Source organism: Sycon ciliatum, chromosome 5, assembly GCF_964019385.1.
Source record: "Sycon ciliatum chromosome 5, ocSycCili1.1, whole genome shotgun sequence".
Lineage (NCBI taxonomy): Eukaryota > Metazoa > Porifera > Calcarea > Leucosolenida > Sycettidae > Sycon > Sycon ciliatum.
The window spans coordinates 10,232,112-10,242,743 of record NC_088647.1 but is presented as its reverse complement, the minus strand read 5'-3'; the positions used below and the strand labels follow the sequence as shown (position 1 = coordinate 10,242,743).

General features: G+C 46.5%; 2 long non-coding RNA genes across 2 annotated transcripts; one reads left to right on the top strand and one right to left on the bottom strand.

Annotated features, from left to right (window-relative positions):
- The first annotated feature begins 3,723 nt into the window (after positions 1 to 3,723).
- Positions 3,724 to 5,193, top strand: LOC135817555 (uncharacterized). Its single transcript, XR_010553556.1, has 2 exons — positions 3,724 to 4,327; positions 4,811 to 5,193. It is a non-coding gene; the product is annotated as an uncharacterized LOC135817555 (long non-coding RNA).
- On the bottom strand, positions 4,402 to 6,820 carry LOC135817556 (uncharacterized). The gene is made up of 2 exons (XR_010553557.1): positions 5,713 to 6,820; positions 4,402 to 5,016 (listed from the first exon to the last, which is right to left on the bottom strand). It is a non-coding gene; the product is annotated as an uncharacterized LOC135817556 (long non-coding RNA).
- Between the last annotated feature and the right edge of the window lie 3,812 nt (positions 6,821 to 10,632).

Genomic DNA, 10,632 nt, shown 5'->3' with positions numbered 1-10,632 from the left:
GGCAAACAAAGCACTGTCACCACTGTGTGTGTGTGTGTGTGTGTGTGTGTGTGTGTGTGTGTGTGTGTGTGTGTGTGTGTGTGTGTGTATGTGTGTGTGTGTGTGTATGTGTGTGTGTGTGTGTGTGTGTGTGTGTGTGTGTGTGTGTGTGTGTGTGTGTGTGTGTGTGTGTGTGTGTATCACTATCAGGCTATGGAGTGGGCTAAGTGCATGTGCATGACAGATACTCCAAATACTCCAATGTCCAAGCCAAGGCTGTGCTACTCACACTTAAGTCTTTGAGCTAAGTAATACGAATAGTTAGTTGAGGGCCTTCCCGTATACCCTATGGCATGGGTTCGGGTACTGAAGTGAGGCAATCACACCCTCACCTCAAAGTATCTCTCCACTCTGGAATACATCCTCGCGCACACAGCACTCCACTGCTGAGTACACTGCATGTCCTGGAGTACTGTAGTGACTAATGCATAACAACGCCAAGAACACTGACATGCAATGACTATGACCTGATGACTATGTAGAGCCATCACCTGTACATCTACGTAATTGACTGTTACCACTACTTGTACTAGTATTACTGTTAGCCCGATGCAGTGTGAATATAGCTGACTCTGACAGAATCTGATAGTCACTGTTGGGACATGTACACTGTTTATAATTAAGTTGTGTAGTCGACGTGCCAAACCGCCGAGGTGTGATACCTTGTACCTAACATACAACAACCCTTCATTCTCGCGTCACATCACGCCATAACTGCATTGTATTTATCTACTTCAGAAATCCGCATTGTATACTGTGTCGGAAAGAGGACTCCTTGCCTTGGTATTGTTGGTCTTTGGTTTTCAGCAGCCCTGCGGGGTGCCAAGTGGCCGTTTGAATTTGATGGTGTTTTATGTTAGTTAGATCATTGCTTTCCACAAGCAGTAGCACCGAGCATTACATACATTACAGCATTGGGTTGGTTATACATGTACATGTAGATCCTGCTTTTTGTAGTCGTCTAGGCAGCGCTGGCTGTTTCATAGCAATTATGACGTCATTGCTATGCCTGATGGACAGTTATCACCAGGCAGCGGCTGTTGACGGGTGTCGTTGGCATCCTTCGGCTAACAGTTGATCACTCTCTGGTGTTTCCGGCTGGGTCATGGCCCTTCCGAATTGGCCATCACACTCACACTCACACTCACGGCAAAGAGAAGAAAGTTTGAAACTGGTAACGGAGGAATGCCGAACACAAGTGGGTGCAGCCCCTCATGCCGCATCCACGCCGCAGAACACAGAATGTAGAATGCAGAGCACAGAATGTCTATTGAGCCAGCTCTCGCATGATTGCCTGATCTCCTTATCATGCAGGTTTGCGTAATGAAGCGAGTCCTCACATGATCACCTCCTAACCACCGGCATATCAGTGAAGTGACGCTTCATGATGATGCCACAAGCTTAGCTATGGCTTCTCAATTCAAGGCATTAGCCGGATCCAAGTGGAGAAAACATAAACATGATTATCTAAAACTACATATACCCACTACTGTACATAGCAAAGTGGACGTCTCCTGGATATAATCAGATACACTACAGCCAGTACATGATGCAGACTAGTACTGCCTAGCACATGGACTGTAGCAACAGGGATCTGCATGTCGGCCATCAATGTACATTTCAAACACAGCTGCACTGACTCCGTGAGGCAGTGGATACGCCACGCCAATTGGTTAGCCATCGGAAGCTGAGAGCAGTTTCGACACGGCTCGTTGTCACGAAAGTCTCTACTCATATCAGTGGCTTGGTTGGATCATGGAGCTAGCCGCGGAGCAACACCACATTCTTCAATACTACAATAGCCTCAGATGCGATCAGCTGTGGTGGCACCAAACCCGCCTGCTTGCCTGTCCCGTCACTGAAGATTGATGCGCGAAAGAATGTCCTACCGCAGTACCGCAGTATCACTAGAGCTAGAGCTAGAGTGGTTGTGATGCTGTTTGTGAACCTACATCATAGTAGTAGTACATGGTACATGCAGCCCGCTCGCAGAATGGTGGGCGTGTGACGAGTTTGTGGAGGCCATCACCCCACTCTCCCCATAGAATAGGTCGAGTTGAACTGTATCCTGCGCGGCTACCCGCTTTGATGCATGTCCTCCCCACCGGCACAGGCCTGGGGTACGCCGGGTACAGGAGTGACCAGGCCTAGGCTATAGTATAGGGTAGACTGGGTCAGGCGTGTATGTACTATTTGTGACACTGCTCATGCTACCTTACGAAGCATTAGTTACGTAACAACTGCCTGCTGTAATTGGCACCACTACTGGCGCTAGGGAGGCAACCATGGCCAAACCGGTCCACATCAATCAGATTCATTGGCCAGATGACCTCAGGGAGGGTTTATCACTACATATGGGTGTAGTCAACTACATGTAAGAGTTAAAGACCTTCTGGTAGTAACGCTCAAGAAATTGAAGAAATTTCAAGAATGGCATGCATTCACTCGTCCTCTACAGCATGCTAGCAGTAGACGCCTTCTGTCCTGACAGGCAGTTGATCCTTCCGCTTCACCCTCCAAGCTAGGAGAGTCAGGCATCACGGTACGCTGGTACACAAAGCTGCGGGTGTTCCACTAGTATGTACATGTAGCATGCCAGCGTCCGTGGATCATGTTACTCCATCCTTGGCCCAGGAATACATGTAGGATACAACTAACTTTAACCACTACTAGTACTTACTAACTAATAACAGTTACTAGTACATGTAGTAATACTTCCTAACCCTTAGCAGGCGTATGCTTTTAAAGTTATGGCCAACATCTACTACTACTAGTACTTCGAAGTAATACTTATAACATCAGGCTGTGTTCTGGTAGCAGGAGGCGGAGCGATAACGTTAGACTATAGACTATAGTCATTACTGCAGTAGTTCGAAGCAGGGAGTCGCATCCTCATGTGAGATGTGATAAGCGATATCCGTAGTCTGTCAACGTCTTGTGCAGGGAATACTAATGCCGGCTCCAGCACAAACTCTGTGTTAGACTGACTGACCAGTGCTCAAGGCGATTACAGACAATCGCCCTCGGCTCTAGGATTATTGGAAATGCTGCCCTGGCCGTCGCCGCTACACATTATCTCAGTCTATCCCAACTAGAGATTAGCTCAACGAATCATGTACATACACCATCTTGCCCGTGTCGGAACATGTTGTACAGTTTGTAGCAAGTCAGCTTGGACGAGATCGTAGCAACTGTGCTGGGCGGATCTCACCGCTGTTGCACTTGCAGCAGATCACCGCCGAGATGCTCTGATTGAGACGCAGCATGCACATCAACCACATCAACCATGCCATGGCCCCAGTTGCCAGTATTGGCAGTAACACTGACTGATACCGGTCTAGCAGGTGTACACACACACACAAGGCCTCCTCCACACCGGTGTACCCAACACACCGTGTGCACACAGTGCAGGGCGTTCAGTGTAGATACCGGTCTACTGCCGTACTGGTGACATTAGAATGGATGATATCCAAGCACAATATACAACATACAACATACATGTAGCTTCCCCACCGCCACTTGGAAGTACGACCATGTACCATACATACATACATACATGTACCATACATACATACATGTACCATACATACATACATACGCCTCACTGTCACCACACTCATGGATAGTAACACCGGCAAGGCCGCAGGCGCGGAGACTCTTCCCAACCGCTAAAGCATTGTTTAAAGGGAAACTGAACGCCAAAAATAAGTATGTCTTATCCGAAGGAGAATTGGGCACTGATTCCGATGAGCTATGTCTCGAGCCGATCAGAGAAGAGGAACTGTGTCAAATTTCATAAATAACACCTCCCATATTTGGAAATTGGCCTTGATGACGTGCGTACTGCTTAGCTGTCACCATGCTGTGCATGTTCAGCAGTGTAATTGAATGGAAGAAACCAATTACTTTGGTGTTTTGCAGCTCTGTTTCGTTCCCTGACGGTAACCAAATCTAGATGTAGGAATCTGTTGAGCAGGAGAGTGACACATGTCTTCCCGGAGGCTGTCCAGGCTGCAGTGGTGATGAAGAAGACACGATCATCACCCCGAGATCGATCGTAGCGAATTGGAAACTTTGAACTCATGGTGAATTTGCTTCCACTCCAAGGCAATGTCGAGGTATGAAGGGTGCTTGTACTGCCTTCCAAAGTGAAGAGGAGATGAACATGGCTTTGCATAGCTGTTGTTCTATGCCAACTTACCTACTCTTGCTGGTACCGTAGTGGCATATTGCAAATTTCGTGGACGAACAACTCTAGTCACTAGTGGCTAGTGAGCAACACTAACAGGTGAGATTTTTCAATTCGACAAAAAATGTTTTTGTTTGAGAACTGACAGTGGCAGTCATTAGACTCAGTAGGTGTCTCTCTGCTGCTTCTTTCCCTTCATCGGTAGGGTTGTGCTTGAAGTAAAAATAAATAGAAAATGTGGAACAAAAATCTGATCATGTAATTCGAATTTGAACTTCAAAGTATGTGTACATCAAATCACAAAAATGACTGTCAAGGTGGTGCTGTGCATTGAAAAAGACTGGGAGCTGGCAGCAATGGAAAGGGTAGAAACGAAACCAGTAATGCAGAGTATTCATAAGGTAGAGGGAGATAAAAACGGGAGAGGAGTAGTGAGCACTTCAGTTTGAAGTAGTGTCAATAGACAGCATCGTGTTGCATACGTTGTGAATATTGTGTGAATCTAATAATTGTCACGAAATTGATACCCAAAATTATTATCCCCTGAGTAGTATTATGGTGTTCTCCTGTGTTTACATGCAGAGCCTTGACGTTGCTGGACAAGCGACAATATAAATTACATAAACATGTAGCTCGTGATGTGGGATGACTGCCGTATCGCATTGCCAACGCAAACCCATCCTGTGTCAGTGCAGCCATCCAGCAACTTGAACTCCCCGGACCAGATGCCGCTGCAGCTGAACACCATGCCGATGGAAAGCCAGGAGTTGATAACGAAGCATTCTGGTCTGCACAGTACAAGGCAAAGAACAATTATGAATTATAATGCATTGTAATCTTTCCCACACTTCTTTGTAAAAACAAACAAACAGTGCCATTATCACAACACTTGATCAAGCATCTTGATGGAGGTATTTTCCATTGTGCTGGCTCAGCATCTGCACCAGGAAGACCATGTACACTTACACGTATCTTGTGTGTGTGTGTGTGTTCGTGCGTGTGTGTTTGTGTATCTGTATGTGCACACGTGTGTGTGGGGGGGGGGGACGCACATGTGTATGGGTAGGAATGTGTGTGTGTGTGGGGGGGGGGGGGGGTACACGCACATGTGTATGGATGTGCGCGCTGCATGCGTGTGTCTGTGGGATGGGATGGGGGTGCACGCACATGTGTACATGTGTGTGCGCAATACAGCATGTGTGTATGTGTTCGTTGAACACAGGGTGTACTCCTGATTACATAAACTTCGTGATCATTGTGATTTCATGTGCTTTGAAGTTGAACTGCGCAATACATGTACTGATGCTTGATTAGATTTATGTTCCACATGTTCTATTTATTTTATTTTACTTCAAGCACTTGTATTATTCAAGCACAACCCTACCAATGAAGGGAAAGAAGCAGCAAAGACACCTACTGAGTCTAATGACTGCCACTGTCAGTTCTCAAACAAAAACATTTTTTGTCGAATTGAAAAATCTCACCTGTTAGTGTTGCTCACTAGCCACTAGTGACTAGAGTTGTTCGTCCACGAAATTTGCAATATGCCACTACGGTACCAGCAAGAGTAGGTAAGTTGGCATAGAACAACAGCTATGCAAAGCCATGTTCATCTCCTCTTCACTTCGGAAGGCAGTACAAGCACCCTTCATACCTCGACATTGCCTTGGAGTGGAAGCAAATTCACCATGAGTTTTCCAATTCGCTACGATCGATCTCGGGGTGATGATCGTGTCTTCTTCATCACCACTGCAGCCTGGACAGCCTTCGGGAAGACAGGTGTCACTCTCCTGCTCAACAGATTCCTACATCTAGATTTGGTTACCGTCAGGGAACGAAACAGAGCTGCAAAACACCAAAGTAATTGTTTTCTTCCATTCAATTACACTGCTGAACATGCACAGCATGGTGACAGCTAAGCAGTACGCACGTCATCAAGGCCAATTTCCAAATATGGGAGGTGTTATTTATGAAATTTGACACAGTTCCTCTTCTCTGATCGGCTCGAGACATAGCTCATCGGAATCAGTGCCCAATTCCCCTTCGGATAAGCCATACTTATTTTTGGCGTTCAGTTTCCCTTTAACTGCCGCTCTAGGTACTTACCTGTATGGTGTACAGCGGAGGGCTCTGACCGTGCTGACGGGCAACGCCAACTATGGTCGTTACACAGTTTGTTGCATGGCAGGACGATGGACGTTAGTGAACTAGAAACCTTTCCACCCGTAGCTATGTACAAAGTAAAGTACTAACATTGTGATTGGCTCTGATGTGCAGGGCGATTCGGCTTTTCAACATGGATGTAAAATGTCATTCTCTCCGTAACCTCCTAGCCAAACTTGGCTACATTCAAATCGAATGTGGCAAGTGGAAGTGCTATCCTTCATGGCCAGCGTGTCCAAAAATAGGAATGGTTCCAAGAATGGTTCCAACGTGCATGGAAAGTACCCTGGATCATGCTCAGCGTTCCTACTGCTCTCAGCATTCACAATTTTGGAGTTTGATGATGATGATGATGACTTTTGTTTTATTTCGCAAATCTGAGACTGTGTTACACCACAGCTGGTAGCAATCGCAGGTAGCAGCAGGAGGACGAGGAGGTACATTGTACATGTACATGTAGCTACTGTGCATGTAACTCGCGAATCTACAATCTACAATGTACAATCTACAATGTACAATCTACAATGTACAATCTACAATGTACAATCTACAATGTACATGTACATTGTAGATTGTAGGTGCCACAATAAAAATTAATAATAGCCAAATTGCCCAGTTCATGCCCCGTCTCACTGCCCCACAGCCCGTGGACACGTCGCTGCTCTCTACCTCGTAAGACATGTGCATGACGATTGTGCAAGTACTTTGCTAAAGAGACTGGACAAGGTAGATGGTGCTCACGCAGACACTGTAGTCTTGAGGTAGAATATGTTCACTGTATAGTGTGTATTGGCCTACCGTGACTTACTAGCAATGGACAACACTTGTCTTCTGTGCTTGCACCGCAATGAGAGTGCAGTGTGTATTTGTGTTTTAGTATCACTATGGCTGTCATTGTACAACTACAAGTACTGTACATGTACATGTACATCATTATGTCCTGCGGCGGATCAGTCAGCTGATGCTGTGAATGAAGTGTGATGCCCGGGTGAGACTTTACATGTATGTCGAGTATGATCCGGCATGCAAGCGTCTGTGTCAGGACCAGTGCAACAGTCTGTGTGTGCACAATGGCAATGGTGTGCTACACGTATGTCCTCTGTAGTCTAATATTACTACAATGACTTTATGTACAGTCATGTACTAGTACTGGCGTCTCTTCACCGACGAGGCTATACAGGTCAGGCGTTCGCAAAGCACTGAGGCTGCACTCCGTCTACATGTACATGTATGCAGTATTGCTACCCCTGCATGCAACACAATTGCATCCACAAACGGCTTGGCCAAGTAGGTAGAAATGCTAGGTCAGATAGCAGTTCGTGGAAATCACGCAGAAAGTGCTGAACACGCGTAGGAAAGTGCTGAGCACTGTCTGGTGCTCACCGTGCCAGTCTCCCACTCCGACCCAGGAGAAAAACACGTATTGAGACTTCCCCGATGTGTTGATATGACATAACATATTGTCCTGCATGCAGCTCAGGTCAGGACACCTCCGGAACATTCCCGTTGTGGATAGTAAGACTACGTCAGTATGCATAGGGCGACATCATGTCATTGCTCACCGAATCTAGACGAGGCGGGAATTATTTCAGGACAGGCACCAGAAGTGGGCACGTGTCAGCGCCGAAGTCCGGGTACCTCGCCATTGCCCAGTCGGCATTGCATTGTGATGATGAAATCAGTGCATGTGCAATGTCGATGTCTACATGTACATGTACGTATACATGTACGTATACATGTACATGTATCTTAGTAGTATTCTGTAGAACATTCTCAGATATGATTCTGTCAACATGTAATGCTGTCCGAAAGAAAGTCAACAACAACCTTGTGCGATGTTCGTGTGTGTTCGCGTTCATTTACCGTCGCAGCAGAGACATCGAATGACAGAGTAGGCGCATGCACGTTAGCACATGTTTACGTAAATTCTGACTTGGCACGACACAGTCCCGTAGTCTTACTTCGGGGAATTCTTTCTCCGACTCCCTGCCATACGTCCGCCACACTGCCCTTGCATCAATGACAAGTCAAAGGTAGAGAATGACAGCGCAGTCAACCTGAGAATGACAGCGCAGTCAACATGCACCGACCTCTGACAGCGGCGAGGTTAGAGCAATCCACACGTCAAGACCAAGCACCCACCAGTACCACTATCCAATGACTGGATGGAGGTTTGGAGGTGGAGACAACGTTCTTATCGCTCAGCCTAATCGCGACCAGAGCTCGGCCCGGGACGCCAGACGCCTGCCAGGTGTCATGCCAAAACACCCTAGGGGCCTGCTCATACACTCGCTCTGGCTGCCCTATAGGCTACACAATCATTGCATGCAAATATCCTGGAACAAGGGAACATACTGCTACTGCCAGTACTAATACTGCTACATGTACTGTACTAGTACGCTGGGTGCTCAGCTGTAACATCCGCTGCCTCCCACACTCGCCACATGGCACAGCTGCCGGTTTGCGAAGATTTTTTTAAAGTGTAGAATGCAGACTGAGTGAGGCCCAGTGTCGGCACTGTCACCAGGTCACCACACTGGCACTGTGGCTACAATGACTATGTACATGTACATGACTTTGTACGTGTAACGTTAGGTCCTGAATCTAATCCAATCGCGTATGCAAATGCGACTGTTTGCCATTTCTCCCACAATAGCAACAATGCACAGGACGATAAAATTATATCAACAATCCGATATTATCAGAGTATCGTATTTATACTGAAGTGTGCTGCAGGGGGTCGAGCTTGTATGAATCCCAAGCAGGAGTCGTAAACCCGTCAAGCTCTTGCTGACATCAACCAACAATTTTACATGTACTCCAAGTACACTGTACACTGTACTATAGGTATGCGTGCAGTATGCATTGGGTTTCCGATTCTCAACCTGAGCCTCGGAAGGACGGAAGCCTTCACAAGAGCACGCGTACTGCGGCCATTATTGTGTGTGTGTGCGTGTGTGTGTGTGTATATATATATGTGTGTGTGTGTGTGTGTGTGTGTGTGTGTGTGCGTGTGTATGTGTGCGTATGTACATGTGTGTGTGTGTGTGTGTGTGTGTGTGTGTGTGTGTGTGTGTGTGTGTGTGTGTGTGGTGTGTGTGTGTGTAAGTGTGTGATAAGTGTATGTGTGTGTCACTGACTCACTGTGTGTGTGCGTGTGTGTGTGTGTGTGTGTGTGTGTATGTGTGTGTGTGTGTATGTGTCTGCTTGTGAGTTCTTTCTTTTGATTACATGTAGGAACAATCTCAAAACGAATACAATACACAGACATTGTCGGTTCTGACTGAGTACATGACACATGCCACGGCTATATTCGGAGGTTTTACCAGCATGTGCAACGCAGCATGAGTTATTCTCGCACTAGTCACTGACGCAAGTCTTCAGTTCGGTAGCACACATCAAAAGAAAGGTTGTAGCTGATGTCACACAACTAATTCGAAGTGAACGACATGATTTTGATTTGATTTGATGGCAGGCATTACCATGAAGTGGCATACCATACATGTACATGACTGTACAGTGGCAATGTACATGACTGTACAGTAGTGAGTGCAGTGTCCTATCCAACAATCACTCATATTAATTATTATTATTGTTGGATGCTTTGAAACAAAGAGCATCAGTCCGGAGCTATCCAATTTTGTGCACTTCATAATCATTGAATGATAGGAATCAATCAGCCACTCTAATCTCTACAACATGTACAAAATAAAATAATCAGATGATCACACACTCAACTATTAAACTCCTGTCTACTGCATGTGTCTCGTCACATTCTCATACTCAGAGTCATAGTCATTGAATCAATGTGCGCACAAAGTAGTCAGGGGCATGCATTTGCATGGCTACCAGATATGGTGCCTCCCTGGACACACCTGCTTTTCCTTTGCTCAACAAAGCAGACATGCACAGGAACTAGCTACTTTCTTTCTGTGGCACTACGGCAGGGGAGTATCAAGGTGATGACATCGCTCCTAATATGATCCTAAGCTGCTGAGGACAGCTAGGACTCTGCCCAAGTCACCATTGGCATTGCCATGTGTCCTAGATAGAGTAGATCCTGGGTCGACACCAGTCCTCTCTGCAGCTGTGTCGAGGGCCTGGGTCATACCTGTATGCACAGTGGGTGGCTAGTAGCTGGAGCAGCCAGCATCAGTGCACGCATATTGTACTACATGTATACTGCCACTGGTCTGTGTGGTATTCATCTGTGACACTTGTGACTTGCTGTGCTGATCCAC